Raw genomic sequence first — 22379 nt, 5'->3', positions numbered from 1 at the left:
TTCTATCATGTTCCCACTGGGTTTCTGGTGCAAAAAAATTTTATCCTCTTGATGACAGAGCTTGCTTGAATGATTTCATGCTCTTAGCATTTTTGTTCACGGGAATTAGGAACAAAATGTAACTGCAGCTGAACATAGCATCTATTTTTGTAATTTTGAAGTTTATTCTCTGTTATTGGAGCTAAATGAAGAGATACAGGTGTTCTCCAGCTCAAATCCTTTGGGATTTCTTGATGGCCAAGGCTTGAAAAGAAAATGCCTGTGTTTCCAGAGTCAAACAGCAGCTGTGAGACAAGGATTTATGCATTTCTCAGAACTTTGGGATTTCAAAATGTTACATTTAATCACAGGCACAGAAAAGAGAGCAAATGTTAAAGATGTTACATATAAAAGTAGAGGATTGATCTCTTTACCATTCCAGTCAGTTGTGGGAACAGAGGAACAAAGTGGTCTTTAATCTGAATAATTTCAAAAAGATTATGATAGCTGCCAAGACTTGGTCTTTCAAGGTGCTTTCACTGTGCCATGAAAGATTTTCAACCTTGCCATAATCTGAAATATGACTTTTTCTTTAAATGCTTGGTAACAGAGAAACAAGTTAATGTGTTGTTTGGGCTAGATGTTTATTTTTCAGTTGAATGATATATTTAATTTTTGGGGAGCACAGTTCAACCAAAGTTAAGCATTCCCAAATCCTATTGAATTCCGGAGGAGAGAGTTAAGGAGGTACCTAACCCTCCCACTGGAATCAATTAGTGTTAAAGGTATCTTTTTCTGATTTAAAAAAAAAAGTGGGTTGAAAAATCATTGAACTAGTTACAGAAAGCCTTTTAGGTGGAAATCATGTCAAGAAGGCTCTTGGCTATTTCTAAACGGTCTACCACTTTGGCTCTTGCAAACATTTACCAGCACTTTATAAACAGCTACAAATCCGAACTATACTACAAAAATACATGACCATGAAACATTGTTATAAACTAATTGAGGAAAAATCCCACACCATCATAAAACCCAATAATGGATTGTGGACTGTGCACGTTATGATAGAAACTGCAGCAGCATTAGTTATCTCCATTGGTCTGGTTGTACAAGAAGAATTTAATCTGCTTCCTAAATCTTCATAATTTTGTCTTTTGTAGACTTTTGCACGCAAAATTTTTCTACAGTTTTGTCACTCTTAGGGTGGGGATGGGGGACACTCTGCTTGAAATAAATGCAGGAAAAGAACTTGGAAAAGAGTCGCATCTGATGATTTCAGTTGTCCCAGGAGAAGAAGGGTCTAAGGATCTTTGTAGTTTTACTTTATAGCTGCAGTTCCCAAACTCTCACGGAGTTTGCAGTAAATCTTTTTGGGGGAGGAGGGAATGCAGCAACATGATCCCCAGGATCACACCACTGCCAGGGGCTCAAGGGGCTTTCTTCTACATACTGGAAGCAGCAGCAGCCTCCCAGGGGTGCGTGGAGCCCCACAGATGCCTCTGCAGGCCTCCCCAAGCAATGGAGGATCTAAAAATAATGATCGTGACAGACTTCCGGTTTGCAATCTTGCTGTCCCCGAGATGCTGCTGCTCCTTCCAGTAAGTACAAGAAAGCCACTTGCATCCTTGGGGATCGCCTCTCTGCATTCCCTTTTCCCTGTCCCTTAAAGAGGCAAAGGCAGAGGTCCTCATGCTGGGGTGTTGAACGTTCCAGTTTGACAACCTCTGCTTTATAGCATCAACACCTGGATAGCTTTTGTTTTCTAAAAATACAGTAGAACCTCCAAAGTTGACCACCTCTCTATATTGACCACCTCCTTAAGTTGACCTAATTTTCACAGTATGGACAGACACTGCATATACACTATGGGAGACCAACTTCTCTATATTGACCACTTCCGTAAGTTGTATCTTGACCACGTCGACCATTGCAGAGTATTAATTTACCCTCCGTAAGTTGCCCACTGAACACGATACTGTGGGCCTGTGTTTTGTCTGGTTTGTCCCATCTTGGAAAAGCAAGAACCCACAAAAGACAATCCCTCCCCTATGCCTGCTAGCTCGTGTGCGAAAGGGTTTTTATAGGTGGGCACACTGCACATAACCGACAGACCTGTGCTGGCTGCTGATTGTACCTGGACATGTACCAAGTTGTGAGGGACATGAGGTTGCTTGTGCATAGTGAAACCACTGTCCTTTCATTTTGGTTCCCATCACCAGTGCATTACTTTACACTTATATTGAAACATAAGTGTATATTACTTTACACTTATATTGAAACACAACTGCTATTTTGCTGCCTATTCTCCCGGTTTGGAGAGATCCTTCTGGAGCACTTCACAATCCCTTCTGGTCTTCACCATTCAGAAAGGTTTAGTGTCATCCACAAACTTGTCCATCTGCCTGCTTATCCCTGTTTCCAGGTCATTGATGAAGATGTTGAAAAGCACCAGTCCCAGGACAGATCCTTGAGGCACTCCACTTTTCACATCTCTCCACTTTTTTTTGTTAATTCCCCATTGACACCCACTCTCTGTTTCCTGGTCCTCAACCAGTTCCCAATCCATGAGAGGACCTGTCCTCTTATTCTCTGACTGTGGAATTTTCTCACAGCTTTTAGTGAGGGACCGTATCAAACACCTTCTGGCATTTAGTGAATCTGAGGAGACCCAGTGGAGGCCAGGCAGCCTAAGTATAAAAGTGTTTTTTGGGTTTTTTTTAAGCTGTTGGGGCTATGTAACATGCTACATGCTATGGGCTGGCAAGGGATAGCATTGGTCTGCCTGTCTGCTATGAAACCAAGTATATTTTTTTTACTTACAGTTTTTTTTAAGCTTATGAATTTTCAGGGTTTTTTTTAAAAACACTTATAGTGGGCTGTTTATTCTCTGTCTCTTGATATAGATATAGATGATATAACTAGTAAGCATCACAAGAGGATCAATTCTCATTAATATTTGCAATAAAACTTTTTAAAAATCCAATCTAAATAATAACTTGGCCTTACATTTGTTGTCCTGGGAGCTAAACATGATATTTAAATGCCTTTTTTCCCCATATGTTGACCACCACCCTATGTTGACCAATTCCTCCAGTCCCTTGGGTGGTCAACCTAAAGAGGTTCTACAGTATATATTAATGCCCTAATTTTTTTAGGGAGAAACTGCACTCAAATTTTGGATCATGTCCTTAAAAGTACATGTTTGCCATGGCACATTTGAGAATTAAGGTCTCTGTTTCAGAGTTACTGTTAGATACTTTTATGGGGAGAAGAAATTGTTTTTTCTGATACTGTGCAGGTTTTCCTCCTGCCAGATCCTGTGGTGAAGTCATAGTCCTGCATTTATGATGTAATGTTCTGTTCCTGTGGAAATTGTGATATACCAAACTTAGCATTTTAGATTTATAAGGCTAAAATAGAAAGAACAGAATGAGTGTGGGCATATACAATTCTTTTAAAAAGAAAATCTTGCTGATTTAGAAATACGTAGTAAAATACAGAACATTTTAACCATAACAATTCAAAAAATTTAGCTAATGGATAGAACTCTTAATTGCTTTTAAGTTTCTACAAGTGTAAGTGATTTCTTTTGCACTCTGTATACTTTAGAGTTTGTATACTTTAGAGTATCCTGTTCAGCCCCAAATCACTTCTGCATCTGCTGCCTTATAAAAAAAATCCTGTGACAGTTTTAGGGTTATGAAATCTTGTGAACTAGCTACCTATAGCAAGTGAGAAGCAATTGCATTTGATACCCGACACTCCTATTGTGATTTCAGGCCAAGTAGGAGCATGTTGATAGGACTAATCTAAGCTCTTCCATAGGCACAGCTGATGATAAATAATTTGATCAGAAAATAGGGGTGTTATTTAAGGTAGATTGAAATTACTCCACAAATTATGGTTCTCTAGCATGTGGTGCCTTACCTCTCTGGAGATACAACAACAACAACAACAACAGTATTTATATACCGCTTTTCAACAAAAAGTTCACAAAGCGGTTTACAGAGAAAATCAAATATCTAATGGCTCCCTGTCCCCAAAGGGCTCACAATCTAAAAAGATGCAACACCAGCAGACAGCCACTAGAAAAGACACTGCTGGGGTGAGGTGGGCCAGTTACTCTCCCCCTGCTGAATAAAAGAGGAGCACCCACTTGAAAAAGTGCCTCTTAACCAGTTAGCAGGGGTAAACTGTAAACCAGTTAGCAGGGGATATAGCTGTATTTCCTGCCATCTTGAGTCGTGGCTGCACTCTCAAAAATCAGGTGCAATCAGGTCTACTCACACAGTCCTCTGAATCTTTTCAGATCTTTTCTGTAGACTCTTTAAAGTGTCTGAATACAGAAGAGCCTCACTTGGTTTGGCAAAATGGCACTGGAAAAATTTTGCCATATGATCCAAGTGTTCTATGTGTATCCATTCTGTTTTGTTTTCTGTTGATTTCAACAGAGAGAGCAAATATTCTGATTTCTTGGGTGTGTTTCATTGAAATGGCATGAAATGTTCAGGCATTCTGTTGTCCTTTTATGCAGTGGACCTCCCCCCTCCCATTTGTCAGTGAGAGCGCTGTACAGAATGCAATCCAGCTCTGTGGACAAACTGAACACGCCTTCCATTTGTCTCATTGAGAGTTATGTTGATGTTCACTTTGGGAAACCTTACAGCTGTGATGGTCACTTCTCCTTTCTGTGCTGCATTGCCTTCCATCTATTGAAGGAACAGGAGCAGAAGTTCAGTATTGGTTTCCCTACTATTATAATTTCCTGAAACTGAGATAGAACTTTTAAAAATTTAAGTATAAATTGTAATTCTGTTAGTAATACAGTTTCTAAAAAAATAAGAACAAGAATTGATTGCATATGTTGTGAGGATCAGGAAATCATGGATGTATGAAAAATCAAATATGCAGCTTTGTTTTCTAGCATAGGAATATGGTAGTTCAAACCACTGTTGGCAAAATACTTCATGAAATCAGGGAAGTAGATATCAGAATGGCAGATATAGTTTCTGTGCCTGACAACCATTGTGCAGTTTCCTGAGGCATAGATTTGAATATGAAAACCTACTTGTTAAGTGTATGTTGGCCTAGATACTAGAGCAGCTTCTATTCATTGTGACTCCCTCTTTCATCTGCTTTCAGGCAGCAGAAGAGACTAGCTGTTTACTTTTAGTTAATGTTTAAACTGGCTCCAGTGTCTCTAACTACATTTAATCCCTGTGATTTAGTGCTTTGTATGATGATAGAAATTGACCATTAGTAAGGAGGAAAACATGAAAGTAAATGCCAAAACATTTGTAACAAAAATGGTTGCATTTGAGACACTCGTGATCCATGTTTGCAGAACACTTAGGCTGCAATTTTGTACTAAAATATACCTCTGTAAATATTGTGCAATTCAATGGAATTTGATTGAACCCAAATGACAGAATATTGCGATCATGGTTTTCAAGTGCTTTTACAGATAAATAGCACGGTGTCATACTATATTGTCTATCCTAGGTTACTGTATTAAACAGAATTATAAATACTGCTTTAAAGTTTGTTTTCAATTTATATTCTGTTTTACTTCTAAATATCTGAATGGAAGGACAAAGAAATAGATTATCTCCCTCCCAATATTCCATAAATGCTTCCAGAATAGCTCAAAGTTACCACCCACAAAGCATCAGATGGTTGTGATGCAACTCTTGTTAGAATGCTGGGGAGGGGGGAGGCACACATGCCCAGACTCTTTCTACCCAGACTGCTATTGTCAGTGATCATCATGCCAGGCAGTTATCAGTTTGCAACAGCTCTTTCTTTTGCCTTCAAAAAGTTTCAAATTCTGTGCTTTAATGAAACTTTGAAGAAGAGCTTGGAAGGTTTTGTCTTATGCTGCCTTTTAATTTGGTTATTTGTTTAACTGTATCTCTGGTTGATTTTGTTTCCTTTGTTAATCTTCTGTAAACTGCCTTGTGTTGCCCTGATAGGGAAGACATGTGTGATAAACATGTATAAAAATTAAATGAGGAAGGATGTCCCATTCTTTATTTCTGTTTCCCAAGATGGTACTTATTCTGAGGTGAATAACTATGATTAAAAGTAATTTTATACTGCCCATCTTTACACTCAATAATACTTGTCACTCCATGAAGGGCAGTCTTTAATACTGGAAGCACAATTTAATGCTGAATATTGTTCATCAAGATTTAGGTATTCAAACCAAAAAAAAAGCTATTTTACTTAAGAATACTGCTAAAGATTTATATAGCTCTCTCTGTGTTTACAAAGCACTTCACATGTGTTCCCCAATGTAACCCTTGCAACACCCGATAAAGTGAGTAAGGATTGTTATCTCTATATGAGAGGTGGTGTCTTGCCTATGGGACCACCCAAGGAATTCATGGTAGGGATAAAATTCAATCCAGGGAACTTCTTGTTCACCATTCAGTCTCTCACTATTTTGCATCAACTCTCACATGCCTGGTTGCTGCTTGGTAACTGGATTTCCTCCAGAGTGAACATATAGAATGAAAGATTGCTACAAATGAGAAATGAGCACTATAATTTAATGTGGAGATGATGGAGAGATCTTTCCATTATCTCCACATTACATTTCACTACTGCTGGAGATGAGCAAGATCAGGTGAATATAGCCGGTGCAACATTTTTCTGATTCACTGCTCTAAAATGTCTTTTGATTCCCCTATCAGCTGGCATAATTGGTCCAAGAGAGTGTATGAACTGAAGCCAAGCACAGCTATTTGGAGATTGGCACAGCAATTAGTTATGAAACTTCTTGTGTCTCAGATAAGTGTAGATAGTTAACATTTTGTTAAAATTAACATTTCATGGAAGATTACTTAAAAATCCCTCAGAGATAAGAAAGCAACTGAAATATTGTTTTCAGATACCATTTGCTTTTATACAGTTTGCATAGCATTTAAGAAAGTAGAAGTATAGTCATTCTGCATTTTATGCACCCTTTACCTGTGCACTCTGCCAAAAAAGAATAAAAAGGTCAAAAAAAGCAACAGTTTAAATAGTGCAGGCAATTCCTTCTGCCATTACACTTATGCAGTATGTGCCTGGAGCAAGCCTGAAATGGGAGAATGAAGCTGCTGTACCCTTAGTCATTTCAGTTCCCAGGTGTCTCTTGTACTGTGATTTTAGTTCTTAAAGAAACAGTATGTATTGGTTGGGTTTAAGGGAGTTTCAACTATACAGGAAGCTCTCAATCTGCACAGAGGTTTGGTTTCTGGGAAATCATATATATTAAAAAATTGCATAAATGAAAGCTGGCTTTCCCATAGGAAACAATGGAATTGGTATGCGAGAGGGGGATAGTCAATGAGCACTCACTTTGATGAATGGTGATTATGGAGAAAGGCTGCTGGGAGTGAGACAAAAAGGCTGCTGTTGTTGATTGATCAGATAGGTCATTGTCTCAGAGTGTTTTGGAGAAATAGGCTAGCAGTGTCCTTTTGCATGGTTTCCATTTTTCCCCCCTACAAGGTCTTAGTAACACTGCATAGTCAGGCACACTTCTCTTCTCACTTTGAAGCTACATTTGGCGTTTGGTTCATTCTCATCTGAGATAGCCAAATCACATCTGGATAAGAACATAAGAACAGCCCCACTGGATCAGGTGATAGGCCCATCTAGTCCAGCTTCCTCACAGCAGCCCACCAAATGCCCCAAGGAGCACACAAGATAACAAGAGACCTGCATCCTGGTACCCTCCCTTGCATCTGGCATTCTGACATAGCCCATTTCTAAAATCAGGAGGTTGCACATACACATCATGGCTTGTAACCCGTAATGGATTTTTCCTCCAGAAACTTGTCCAATCCCCTTTTAAAGGCATCCAGGCCAGACGCCATCACCACATCCTGTGGCAAGGAGTTCCACAGACCAACCACACGCTGAGTAAAGAAATATTTTCTTTTGTCTGTTCTAACTCTCCCAACACTCAATTTGAGTGGATGTCCCCTGGTTCTGGTGTTATGTGAGAGTGTAAAGAGCATCTCTCTATCCACTCTGTCCTTCCCGTGCATAATTTTGTATGTCTCAATCATGTCCTCCCTCAGGCGCCTCTTTTCTAGGCTGAAGAGGCCCAAACGCCGTAGCCTTTCCTCATAAGGAAGGTGCCCCAGGCCAGTAATCATCTTAGTCGCTCTCTTTTGCACCTTTTCCATTTCCACTGTGTGTTTTTTGAGATGCGGTGACCAGAACTGGACACAATACTCCAGGTGTGGCCTTACCATTGATTTGTACAACGGCATTATAATATTAGCTGTTTTGTTCTCAATACCTTTTCTAATGATCCCAAGCATAGAATTGGCCTTCTTCACTGCCGCCGCACATTGCGTCGACACTTTCATCGAGCTGTCTACCACCACCCCAAGGTCTCTCTCCTGATCTGTCACAGACAGCTCAGAACTCATTAGTCTATATGTGAAGTTTTGATTTTTTGCCCCAATGTGCATGACTTTACACTTACTGACATTGAAGCGCATCTGCCATTTTGCTGCCCATTCTGCCACTTTGGAGAGATCCTTCTGGAGCTCCTCATGATCACTTCTGGTCTTCACCACTCGGAAAATTTTGGTGTCGTCTGCAAACTTAGCCACCTCACTGCTCAACCCTGTCTCCAGGTCATTTATGAAGAGGTTGAAGAGCACCTGTCCCAGGACAGATCCTTCGTGCACACCGCTTTTCACTTCTCTCCATTGTGAAAATTGCCCATTGACACCCACTCTCTGTTTCCTGGTCTTCAACCGGTTCTCAGTCCAGGAGAGGACCTATCCTCTAATTCCCTGACTGTGGAGTTTTTTCAGTAGCCTTTGGTGAGGGACCTTGTTGAATGCCTTCTGAAAGTCCAGATATATAATGTCTACGGGTTCTCCCGCATCCACATGCCTGTTGACCTTTTCAAAGAATTGTGTAAGGTTCATGAGGCAAGACTTACCCTTACAGAAGCCATGCTGACTCTCCCTCAGCAAGGCCTGTTCGTCTATGTGTTTTGAGATCCTATCTTTGATGAGGCATTCCACCATCTTACCCGGTATAGATGTTAGGCTGACCGGCCTATAGTTTCCCGGGTCCCCCCTCTTTCCCTTTTTAAAAATAGGCGTGACATTTGCTATCCTCCAATCTTCTGGTACCGTGGCCGTTTTGAGGGACAAGTTGCATACCTTAGTCAAGAGATCTGCAACTTCATTCTTCAATTCCTTAATAACCCTTGGGTGTATGCCATCAGGGCCCGGTGACTTATTGATCTTTAATTTATCAATGAGGTCTGAAACATCTTCTCTTTTAACCTCTATCTGACTTAACTCCTCGGTTAGGAGGGGCCGTTCGGGCAGCGGTATCTGCCCGAGGTCTTCTGCCGTGAAGACAGATGCAAAGAACTCATTTAATTTCTCTGCCATCTCTAAGTCCCCTTTTATCTCCCCTTTCCCTCCCTCACCATCCAGAGGGCCAACCGCTTCTCTGGCGGGTTTCCTGCTTCTAACATATTTGAAGAAGCTTTTATTATTCCCCTTAATGTTGCTGGCCATGCGTTCCTCATAGTCTTGCTTGGCCTCCTGTATCACCTTCTTACATTTTTTTTGCCACAGTTTATGTTCCTTTTTATTCTCCTCATTAGGGCAAGACTTCCATTTACGGAAGGAAGCTTCCTTGCCCTTCACAGCCTCTCTAACTTGGCTCAGTAGCCATGCGGGCACCCTCCTGGATTTAGTGGAACCCTTCTTTCTTTGCGGTATACACCTCTGCTGGGCCTCTATTATTGTTGTTTTAAGCAGCCTCCATGCACTCTGGAGAGATTGGACTCTTTTTACCTTCCCTTTCAACCTCCTTCTAACCAGCCTCCTCATCTGAGGGAAGTCTGCCCGTTTGAAGTCGGATACTGTAACCACCAGCTCTTCCCACTTTCAGTCACAGTGAGTAGGCTTGTTGAGCTCTCCCCTGGCTGATCGGAGGAAAAAGAGAATGTCTTCCCTCTGTATAGGAGTTGAAATTACGGAAGTTGGAATAATTCAGCTGGAATTATCCTCCTATCTGATTGGAGGAGTGCTGGCTGCCAGTCCCCTTGAAACTTAATCTCTTCCTTTTCCTTTCCTAACCACCCCTGCATTAACATGAGATATTCCTTGATTTCAACAGGAAGAGCTATATAAACGATGCAAACAAAGGATCTTTGGTTGCTTTGCTAGCAAGATGCAGGGGGGATGGGAAAACATCCAAAACCATGAGACATAACAGGATTCCACAGAGAAACAAACAGAATCTCACAGAAAGAGGAATGAACATACATGGAAAATAGTGATTTCATGAAAGCCTGTTATGGCTGGAGACATATATAATACTCTTTTGGCCCTATGTGGATTCCTTTGTACATAGATGGTGTGCCACATGGGCTAGAATAATCTCTTGTATATTAGGAAGATGATAAAATATATTTTTCTGTAGATATTACATAGCTATTTTAATTCAGAGTGCTACTTGAAGCATTATGGGGAAGCTTAGTAACAAGAAGAAATCTGATTGTAGGAGAACCATTACTTTATTCCATGAGTAGCTCCTACAAAACTGGTAACTGCAAGGAAGGTAAAAAATGTCAAAGCCTTAAGATTCATCTATTGTTGTGATGAGACATACGCTCATATTGAACTTGTGTCTGACAACATTGAAAATGATGTAGCCATGTGCCTTATGGTTGAAACTGTGATGAAGATGTTGCTAAAGGTTGTGTTGCATTTGGGCAGTCGCCTTCCAAGGCTGTGAGAACAGGATAAATTGCCAGTTATGCTTGGTATGGTTGACCAGCTCTTGAGCTCTTTTAACTTTCAGTATCACTTGCAGTTCAAAGCCTCTGGCCCTCTGGAGACTTGCTGGAGACCACGCTGGCCCGACACAACTACTCTCAACACAAGGGCCAGTTGTTTGACCTCTTGTGTGACTGCGAGCTGAGGGCTCCCTCTGCTGCTTACTGTTTCACATCTGTGAAGCAGCAGTGGCAGCAAAGGCTGGCCTTGCTTTGCGCAAGATCTTTTTTAGACCTTGAGCTATCGCAAGACCTTCATTCATTCATGTAAGTTCCATCTCTAATATATTCATTTATGTACATTTATTCAAATTTTAAATGTAAATTTTTTTCCCAGCCCCCAACATAGTATCAGAGAGATGATGTGGCCCTCCTGCCAAAAAGTTTGGACACCGCTGCTCTAACCCCAACATTGCTAGTAGCTAGGGGTGGCAGTGGTTAAGCTGGCTGTCTGGTCTATATGTCTGAAAATAATCTTTGGTGCAGCAGTTTATATTGGGTATTGAAATCACCTTAATAAGCTAGTATTAATAATATAACCTTACATAAATATATGCTACCTATTAAAATTTGAATTTTTGTAGGTAGCCGACACACATCGTTTGTAGAATGGAAATGCAGCAGTTTGTTCTTTGGGAAAAATTAATTTTGCTCATGTTTAGAGAATACTATACTACTGATATTTGATGGTCCTCATGTCAGATAATGCTGTCAAAAGAAGATAGTAGTGCAGTATATATGTCTTAAGAGTGGAATCTGGCCCTTTGGGTGATGCATTTTAATATGTGAAATCTTAACTAATGATTCCCTTTCTACCTAAAACTCATGAGGATTAAAAGTGAGCATGTGACTATTCTTAGCTATATCTGTTAGTAGGTCAGTGTATGAGGTAGATGCAGCCTCTGAAAGAGATAGTATAACACAGATGTTGATTCATTTGGAGTGAAACGTCTTTGTCAAGTTAATACAAGAAGCAGTCGTGCCTTCCTTGAATTACTCATTTATAATAGCACAGCAGCAGCCTACATGTGGACTTTGAAATTCTGGGAAAGTAAGATGCATCCTTGCATTCTGAAGTCTACTCTAAACAACTGGAAAATGTTATGTTGGGTAGTCAGCTACTAACTGTTGTCTACCGTTTTTGCCTTCAGAGAGTTGTGATCAGTATAATTACTGATCAACTTCATTATTCCTCAGCCACATTTTGGATTTGTGGTTGGGTTATGACTTCAAATGACCACATTCTGTAATTATTCTTCTCTGCTGTTTCTTCTTTGTGACTGTCTAGTGATTTGACATCAGCCATAGTTTAGTTTGATAGGTCAGTTGTCATTTTTAACATGCATGTGCAACCAGGATGTTATCCAGAACTGCGTGATGTTTTGGCAGTTAGAAAGTTGACTATAAGAGAGAGAAAATAATACAGGCTTTTCAATGCTTTCGATAGTAGTGTGGCATAGTAATTTATTTTATTAATGCAGTTCATGGAAAATATATACTTTATAACTGGCATTGTGTTTGGTATAATGTAAAATATGATTTCTTGTCCAAGAAGTTTCATCTAAGAACACCTGCACTGAAATAGGAAGCTAGAAGAAAAGAAAACAATTGTAAGAAGTTATCCAAACTACTTGATCCTTGCTTCAAAACTCATGTTCCGATGGCACAGTGCGCTTTATGGCAGTTGCAAAAGGCAAAGTGTCATTCAGCTCAGCTGGACCTCAATGCAGCCAATATCTTCAGAAATGAACAACCCAATCCTATGGGTGCAATGTTGCACTAGAACATGCATTCTGGTAGTGCAGAGTGCTTTATGGCACCATTCAGCACAGCCGGGCCATGCCCACGAGTGGCGAATGACTGTGGCAGTGCACCAGCAGCCTACAAAGGAGCCTTGCACCAGTAGGTTGGCATGGGGAGGTGGGCAGAAATGGAGAGGGGAGGAGAAGGAATGGGGTGGAAACTGAGGTGGGAGGAGCATGTTGAGGTGGGAAAGGGATGGTATTAGCAGTAGCAGCATCACCAATATCCTAGCCCCCTTCCTGGCCTCAGCCTGCCTTCCTGGGTCTACTTGGGCTTCAAGATTGCTGGCGCGGGTCTGAGTAGACCCAGTTGGATAGTGGAGGCTTACCCCGGGCAAAGGAACAAATGTCCCCTTGCCAGGAGAAGACCTCCAGGTATACCCCCTAAAGGATGCATCATGCACTTCATTGGCATGGTTGCATCAGCTGTGGGTTTTAGATAGGAATGGGCTGTTATTGTCATGGAATTTGACTGGAAGTTACTCATGCTGCTCCAAGTCTGCCCATTCCATTATTGTGTAAGTGAAAGACAAAGCAAAAAGAAAATATGAGATTAGTTACTCAGAGTTAGAGAGCATAATTTTGACAATTTTTAATGTTCTGTGACCTGGGATATTGTATTTGAATTCCATGATATACAGTCACAGCTTCCATTACTGATCTTATTTTTAATTTTTATCTATTGTTTTTAAAGTGAGGCCAAGAGGAGACTGGAGTTGTGGTCAGTCCTCTGTGTTTTTTAGTTTTACATTACACTAAATAGTTTCAACTTCTTAAAAAAAGCATTGTGAGGGTTTATGGTGATCACAGTGAACATACTGAAGAATGCAGAGAGCTCCATCTAAGAGTCTTCCGATTAATAGTGTGCATTTTTAAGATAGCAACATTTGTTCTGTATCTTTGTCTGTTCAAAGAAGTCAGTAAAAGGGAGTCTTATTGTATGCATAAGACCTGAGATTCAAAATCCGTTATCTGTGGTTAATAGATCTCTTAGGAATGATGCCAAGTTGTTTTGGGACCTGGAACATGACAACAGTCTGGGCACACTTGTGGATACATATAAAGTGTGTGGGTCTTCCATGGTCTGGGATAACTCAGTTCTGATATGACTCTGCCTTCCCTTCAGCATTGCTCAGTTCACCTCCACTTTCCCTTGATGTAGCCTTTCCTGCTCCTGTTTTCCAGGCTGGTAGCTACAGGAAGAGCTGCAGCTACCTTGGGTTGCCCCTAGTGGACCTTTGCTGTAATGCAGGGGGCCCCTGGGAATCAGCCCAGTTTTCTGTTGGGGGACGTGCCTGTGTAGACACTCTTTCCTTCCCCCCCACCCAGTCTGGGTCTCAAGTAATAGGGAACAAACCCTCTCTGAGCCCTGATCAGCTGCTGAGCACTGGATTGGAAGAACCATTTGTTTCATAAATGGTCTTGCAAAGGCCTCCAGTCAAATCCAGCTCTGCTGCTTCTCAGACCACTGTGAGCAAACTTTTGCTAGTCCTTTATATATCATCATGCTGGCCTCAATTCAGACACAAGCAATCTTCTTTATACCCTCTGGAGAACACGAATGGAGCCTTATGGGGTTTTGGGGTTCTTTAGAAGATTTAGATTTAGATTTTGGGGTTCTTTAGAAGAAGAATCTTTAGCTCTTTAAAAGAGAGCCATTCCAAAGTTGCCTGAGTTTACTTCTGTTCACTGCCCATTTTGTGTGTTCTGTCCACACATAGCATGTTGTTGTTTTCATCTCATGCAAAAATCTCCTTGCCTTCTCTATTGTTGGGATAGTTCCCATCTCTCAGGGTGGTTACTTATCATTTTGGCCTGTTAGTAGAGATGACCTTAAACCAGCAGTTCCCAAACTTACTGATGTCACGGCTCCCTTCTTCCATGGCATCCTCTTCCTGGATGCTGCCATCTTGAATAGTACAAGACCTCACACTATTCTTGCGAGATCTTGTGCTATTCTTGCGTGATCTAAGATAGTGGCACCTGGGAAGAGGATGCCAGGGACATCCTGCGATGCCCTGTAAGTACTCCACAGCTCCCTTTGTAGCCCTGTCTCACAGTCTGGGAACCATTGCCTAACTGTGTTTGTCCTCTGTCCTCTATGTAGATTGTGTTGGATTACATGGGATTTTAAAGCCCTTGGTTACCCTGAAGCTTGGATGGTTTTAAAAAGTCCTGCTAACCTTGAGTTTCTGTAGGTGGATTGTGAAGACCTTATTAACTTGGACCGAGGGCTTTCTTTTCACTACATGGCAGTCATGCCTCTTGCACAGGATATCAAACTTTTGTCTCATTGTTGGCTATCACCTAGTAAGAGGAGTCTGTGATGTGTCTTGAATTGTAGTAACCCCGTGCTAGGCTAGAGGAAGCTCTCGTGGCCATGTTTTTCCATGTATAAAAAGGATTGTTGTCCTTTCTACATTTGGAAAATACTGTATAAAAATAGTCAGCATAGTTTAATTAGTTTGGGGTGTACCATTCTAAATAATGCATAAGCAAAGGAAAGGACAGTTTATTGCTAGAAGCTGAACTTCATGTTCTCTAAATTCTTTTAGCTGTTTGCTCAAGTAGCACATACAGAGGCCCCCTCCCATATCTGCAGATTCACTTATCACTGATCAAGTCTGTAGCGTCCCCCGCCCCCGTGTACAACCTCTTACTTTTGGAGGGGCCACACGTGGGGGGGAGAGGACCTGTGGACCAGATCTGCAGATAACTGTATCTGCTGATACGAGGGCTTGTGCAACCAAGGCTTCTTCTGCTTCTTGTGCAGCCAGGTCTCCTTCTGCTGTATTCTACCTTAGGATACAACCCATAAGCTTAGCAACCACAGAAAATAATCATACTTAAGATATTTGACTTAGTGTCTTGAAAAATATTACATAATGTTTATCCCAGATCAGTGGTTCTCCAAGTTCTCCTTCTGAAGAGGGAACCTTGTAAGTATTTGCTGGGGCAGAGGGATTGCAGCAACATGATCCCCAAGATTGTACTGCTGCCAGAGAGGGATTTCACTTACCTCCAGCCTGCGAGGTATGGGGGTTCTGGGGAGCCCTCTGCAAGTCTGAAAAATAGGAAAAAATGGCCACTATCGGTTTCGTCACGAACACCAGAAGTGCCCTTTTTTTCTTTTTTACAGCCTTACAGAGGCTTGGGATGCCCTGCAAAGGGCTCCCCAGACTCCCTGGACCTCCCAGAACTCCAGCACTCGCTGGAGATAAGTGAAACTCCCTCCCCTCCCTGGCAGCAGCAAGTTCCTGCTGATCCTGTTGTTGCCTTCCTCCCCTCCCTACCCCTTAAAGGGACATAGACCAGTGCTTCCCTGGCTGGTAGGTCATGACCCACTAGTTTGGGTACCACTGCCCTAGATGATAAATTAACAAATGTTAATTTGAAGTTATTAGGATCCTAACTTCCTGCAGAGCACTCCATTGTCATTGGCAGCTGTGGAAGGAGAATTGTGTTCACACAGGGACCTTTTTTTGCTCATGAAGAGAACCCCCGGGAGGAAGCAGAAGCTGCTGTTGACAGATGTTGTGCACAGTTGGGATACCTCCCAATATATTTTAATTTAGTGTTATATTCCTTTTGCCATTTAAATTGATTTAAACATACCTAAATCTAAATCACATGTTATATCTATCATTTTGTTTGGCTTGAGATCAATATTTAAAGATTTGATGATAGAAATGTATAAAGTGAAAAAGGGCACATGATGAGGCAGCCCAAGCAGACATGAAGTTTCTTTCTAGAGCTCTTGCATTCATAACAGTTTTTGCTAGTAGGTGCAATTCAATCTGAGTTATCTGTAGTGCTCATTTTATTTGTTATGCTTTGGATCAAAAGAAAGATAAAACAGCTCAAGTTACCAAGCACTTGAATGATTTAGGTTTTTGCCCATACTATAGAAGGGAGCTGAAGTTTAGACTTACAGTGAATAATTCTGAGTAGTTTTCTGTGCCATTAGCGGAACAAATTAAACTTTCACTGGTTGACTGCATATACCTAAACAGTGCAGTGTGGGAGGATTATCAGCCAGTTAGTCTTATTGGTTTATTGGCAGCAGAGCAGATTTAAACCAAATTTTCCCATGGCAGTGGTACTGTACTCAAAATTCCAGAAGTTGTGCTAAGAAATTTATGAAGTGGTATGAAAGTAAATTACTGAAGAGCCATCAAAGTAAGCATGTTATTAATTGACAATTTATTGACTTCATCCTCACTGCCAGCTTTTTTTTTTTTGAAAAAGAGGATTAACTTACAGACTCTGCTTTGAAAGCTGTGTGAGGTCTTTAGTTAAAATACTTCAGTTAAGCTGTAATTAATTAACTTAATTAAACAAATATTAGTAAAAAAAAAACAAAAGCACACTTATGGATCTGGAATAGCAGTAGTCACAAGATCAGCATAAATATCTAATCGAAAGTGTGAATCTGGATCTGGTTAGGACTGAATGCAACACTGGCTATCTTTGATCTTCTGAGAAACTTGGGACTCACTCAAGTGAATCTCTTGCTGACAGCACTTGACTAATTGTCTTAAACTGCATGGTATGTAACCTTCTGGTTTCTTACAATTGATAATATATAACTTGTTCATACTGCTGAACTTGCAGTTTATGTTGGCAAATTGTAGAAGAGCATAGCAGCAAAAATAAAGTGTGCTGTGCAATCTCAAAAGCTAGCATTATTTTATGCATTATTTTATGCCCTGCCAGTCCAGGGCAGGAGGTCTGGTCTAGAGGGTAGAGCCTCTGGTAACCCGAAGATAACATCAGAAGGTTGCCAGTTCAAGGACACCGGCAGCTCCCTGAACGACTGAGAATGGCGAGACCTTGAAGCAGCTGGCAAGCTGTGCTGAGTGATTTCACCTGCTCTTGGTGTGAGCAAGAAGCATCTTGGCTGCCCTCCATGTAAGAGATGGAGCTGCTTGTCAGCCTGCGTGGCAGAACTGGAGGCCTTAAGTGAGACCAAACCAGGAAGATCCATTCTGAAATATTGTTGGTTCTTGAAAGAGAGAACCTCTATGATTGTAAAAATCCCCTTGAGAGATTTAGAAACGCCTGCCTATGTAAACCACCTTGAATAAAGTTGGAGTAATCTGATGACCGAAATCCGATAAAGAGGAGTAATCCGATGACCAGAAATATATAAATACCTTGTTGTTGTTGTTATTATTTTATTTTATTTTATTATATCAAACTTTTATATGCAACAGAAGTCGCAACACAGAAAATTGTACTGAATGCAAAAAGCTTTGTAGGTAAGAGCCTCCTGCATGAGCATTTACCTTCATGCCTGGTAAATGTCTGAATTGGATCAATGGCTCTTCACATGTACGTAAGCATACATGGCAAGCCTGTTGCTGTCCTGTCATTATCTGGACTTGTGTTGGAGTGTTCATAGGTGGGATGCAAGCAGCATTCTAATGACACTCTGTTTCATATTCTTTTTGGCAATTCTGTTCATACATTACAGCATGTTCTGGCCCGTTCTTTTCCCGACGCATTGTAATGGCATGCTGACACTGCCTGCCCCTTTTGGGGACAGCAATAAACTCATGAAATTCCAGGCAATTTCACTTTGATTGACAGTGCATTGAAATAAGAAGTCTCCTCTGTGTAACGTGATCAGTGATAATTTGTCTGAGAAGCGATTGTAGTGATCATTCATGAAAAGCATGGCTGTATATTGGGGGTATTTATATACCTTTATATTTATATATATATTTATATACCCTTATATTAGAACTAAATGGACCCTATTGCTGCAGCATTATTATTTTAACATTTCCAAATAATCTTACTTAACATTTTTCAATAGTAGTTTAAGTCCTTTGCATTGCATTCAAGTCCTTTGCATTGCATTACCCAGTTTCCCCTGTATTATTCATTAAGCCTGAAGTTGTTAGTTTACTGAAAATCTGTGTAAACAGATTCTTGACAGGCAATATATTATGAGGCAGTGTTTTATGGGGAAGGTTTGGGAGAGGGTTTTCTTAACTTGACATTTTGTGGTTTTGCCTCATAAAACTAGCAGAGGGCTCTGTGTGTGGATTGTTAATGGGTTGAGGGTAATGAATCTAAGGTGAGTGAGAAGGATGGAAGATACAAATAGGCATAGTGGGTGAATGTACACAGTAGCTTTATTAATAGATAAAAGCAATGGAAATTTAGTGATATTCTTTTGCTGTAACCCAGGCTCTGAAACTGTGAACATGAGAAAATTGTTAATTCAAGCTGTGGACATTCCTTTCAACAATTTATTGCTGAAAGTGGAATTGATGAAATAAACAGGTTTTTATTGTATCCCTTCTTCCTTTCCTTAAGATTGGGGACAGGAAAAACTGCAATTTTCCCTGAGTGTGTGAACCATGTTGGTCATGGAATACTTACTGTTGTTGTTAAGTTAGTGCACATTTTTTTTTAAAAGGAACATCCATTTCAAAATGGTGAACATGTTTCCCAGTTTGAAGGTTTTGTTTTCTTACAAATTTGTGTAAGCCAGGACCATGGCAACCTGCTCCTAAAGCCTAAGGCAGGGTGTCAAACTCATTTCATACAGCGGGCCAAATAGCATTCATGGCGCCTTCGGAGGACCAGAAGTTATGTCATTAAGCAGAAAGTGAGGTCATTAAGGAGGTCATGACCAGAAACAAGAACTCTTTTCTCACTTAGGAACTAATTAGCTGCAAATGACAGATGAGAAAATACGCAAATCATGATATTTTCAAGTTATGAGAGAAACCAATTATCATGTGGGCTGCCCTTTCAGCAATAACAGCACAGAAAAGCAACAGAGAGCAGCTAATGGTGGTGCTGGGAGAGCCTGAGGGCCAGATAAAGAGCTTCCACAGGCTGCACCCCACCTGTGGGCCTTATGTTTGACACCCCTGGTGTCAAACCTAGGCCCTAAGGCATGCTGTAATAAGTTTGAAATTTAGGACATACAAGAACCTTTAAACAGGCACTATTCCATATGACAAATGGCACTGCATCCAGAAAATACCATCTTCTCCGTAATTTAAAGTAGTAGACTTTTCTGAACTGGCAATTAAGTAAGTGTAAAGTAATGCACATTGGGGGGGGGAATCAAAACTTCACATATAGGCTAATGGGTTCTGAGCTGTCTGTGACAGATCAGGAGAGAGGTCTTGGGGTGGTGGTGGACAGCTCGATCAAAGTGTCGACCCAATGTGCGGCAGCAGTAAAGAAGGCCAATTCTATGCTTGGAATCATTAGAAAAGGCATTGAGAACAAAGCAACTAATATTATAATGCCATTGTACAAATCAATGGTAAGGCCACACCTGTAGTATTGCATCCAGTTCTGGTAGCCACATCTCAAAAAGGACATAGTGGAAATGGAAAAGGTGCAAAAGAGAGCCACCAAGGGTGCAATCCTAACTCCTTATGTCAGTGCTTTCCAGCAGTGGCATAGCGGTGCCAATGGGACGTGTGCTGCATCCTGCTGTTGGGTGTCACTCATGGAGGCTTTCTCAAAGTAAGGGAATGTTTGTTCCCTTACCTCGGAGCTGCATTGCCATTATGTCAGTGCTAGAAAGCACTTTGGCTAGAAATTGGCTAGAAAGCACTGACATAAGAGGTTAGGATTGCACCCTAAGATGATTAGTGGACTGGGGCACCTTCCTTATGAGGAAAGGCTATGGTGTTTGGGCCTCTTGAGCCTAGAAAAGAGGCGCCTGAGGGGGGACATGATTGAGACATTCAAAATTATGCATGGGAAGGATAGAGTGGATAGAGAGATGCTCTTTACATTCTCACATAACACCAGAACCAGGGGACATCCACTAAAGTTGAATGTTGGGAGAGTTAAGACAGACAAAAGAAAATATTTCTTTACTCTGCGTGTGGTTGGTCTGTGAAACTCTTTGTCACAGGATGTGGTGATGGCATCTGACCTGGATGCCTTTAAAAGGGGATTGGACAAATTTCTGGAGGAAAAATCCGTTACGGGTTACAAGCCATGATGTGTATGTGCAACCTCCTGATTTTAGAAATGGGCTATGTCAATGCCAGATGCAGGGGAGGGCACCAGGATGCAGGTCTCTTGTTATCTGGTGTGTTCCGTGGGGCATTTGGTGGGCCGCTGTGAGATATGGGAAGCTGGACTAGATGGGCCTATGGCCTGATCCAGTGGGGCTGTTCTTATATTCTTAATCTGTCTACTTTCAAACTTAGAATAGGTTGAACGCTCAAAATGTTAACTCCTTTGCTTAGAAAAAGTTTTGACTCCTTTGAACCAATTCAGACTCATTTTTGAATTGTCCTTGATATGAGTTGCAAACATTATCTTCCTTCTGCTCTTTAAAAGCTGAGTTGAAGAGACGGAAAGTACAATCTCCTTGCCTTTCTTTGCAAGTGGCGGGTGACTAGTAGTGGGAAGGACCTCGTCCATCTTGCTTTCCTAGCTGCTGAAGCGGAAATGATTCTTTTCAGCACTCTTAGAAATGGCATCTCCTGGTAAGATTATGTGATGGAAGTTCCAGAAACGTTTATGGGCACCTCCCAAATAATTTATATGTTATTGAAATAGCTTGATTTGCAAATTAATACCAAAAGTCCAATTTACGGATGCAGTCTTTGAAATAATGTAGTCAATCATTTCCTTGCAAAGTCACTCCAGAAGACACAAAGACATCTTGTGACATTTGCCAGCTTTGAATTGCAATTAATTAAAAAATAAATTAGCTGCTAATGAGCAACCCCATTAGGTACTTGCAGCTTCCTGTGGAAAGAGTCATCTCTAAAGCCAGAAGAAGATAAAAAAATAAAGAACATGCATTCACAGAGCTGCTACTTACCACTTTCTCAGATTCCTTACAAGCATCTTTGTTTTCATTATTGCTTTCTCAGCCATTGGCATATGTAGCCACACCCAGTGGCCTCCCTTCTCAACCCTCCCTCATGTCAGACAGTGATATTTTTGGAACAAGTCTGAGTTGATCTGTTGTGGCAGCAAATGTTCCCTTACTCTGAGGAGACCCCCCAGTAGCCAAAATTGCTTTGCAGGATGTGGCAGAACCCACAGCAGTGGTGTTGCATCCGCATGGGGAAATTTAGTTAGGATTAGTTAAAATTGAACTGCCCATCTGTGTCATAGCAACGGTTGCACTCTCCAGGGACCTAAGAACACAAAAAGTGTCTTAATGGGCCCGGTGATGATGAGAGGTGAGCCTATAGGGGTGTCTCTCTTGGTATCTGGGAGCTTCAGATAAACCAGTGGTCTCAATCTTCAGATAAAGTGAAGGCTGTTGTGTTTTGGAAAAGGCTTCCATGGTGGGATCGGAACACTTCGTTCTGCTGGGAAACCTCCTTACCATGCCACTGATCTCCCCCAAACTACATGCAGGCCAGCTGCATCTGCACAGAAATCCAGGTGTAAAGCCTGCTGGATCGACTGACCCTGGAAGCAGCTGGCTGGCACACAGTTTGGGGGAGATCAGCGGCATGGTAAGTAGGCTCCTCAGCAGAATGGAGCATTCTACTCACCCGGGGGAGGTATTTGGCTGTGCACTGAACCTGGCCCACGGGACATGGTATGAACTGTGAGCAAAACCAAGAGAGTCCCCTCCGAGGTATATACATTGTCAGCAATATTGTGAAGTTCCCAGCATTGAGATTTTCAAATGTACTGAAATGCTTTCATGCTAATTTGGTTTTTGACCTGGGTTTTTTTTTGGTGAAACTGTATTCCTGGCATTGACTAATAATTCTTTCCTGGAAATCAATGGTTCTGTTGAGCTGAGGTTAGTCTACTCAGGCAGG

General features: G+C 41.3%; 1 protein-coding gene across 5 annotated transcripts in view; it reads left to right on the top strand.

The window, feature by feature from the left end:
• Window positions 1-22379, top strand: part of VPS13B (vacuolar protein sorting 13 homolog B) — a 494765-nt gene that overhangs the window by 158723 nt on the left and 313663 nt on the right. The window lies entirely within an intron of this gene.

This window comes from Tiliqua scincoides, chromosome 4 (genome assembly GCF_035046505.1).
Source record: "Tiliqua scincoides isolate rTilSci1 chromosome 4, rTilSci1.hap2, whole genome shotgun sequence".
Classification (NCBI taxonomy): Eukaryota; Metazoa; Chordata; class Lepidosauria; order Squamata; family Scincidae; genus Tiliqua; species Tiliqua scincoides.
Note: the sequence above shows the minus strand (reverse complement) of the source record. Positions and strands in the feature narration are given on the sequence as shown.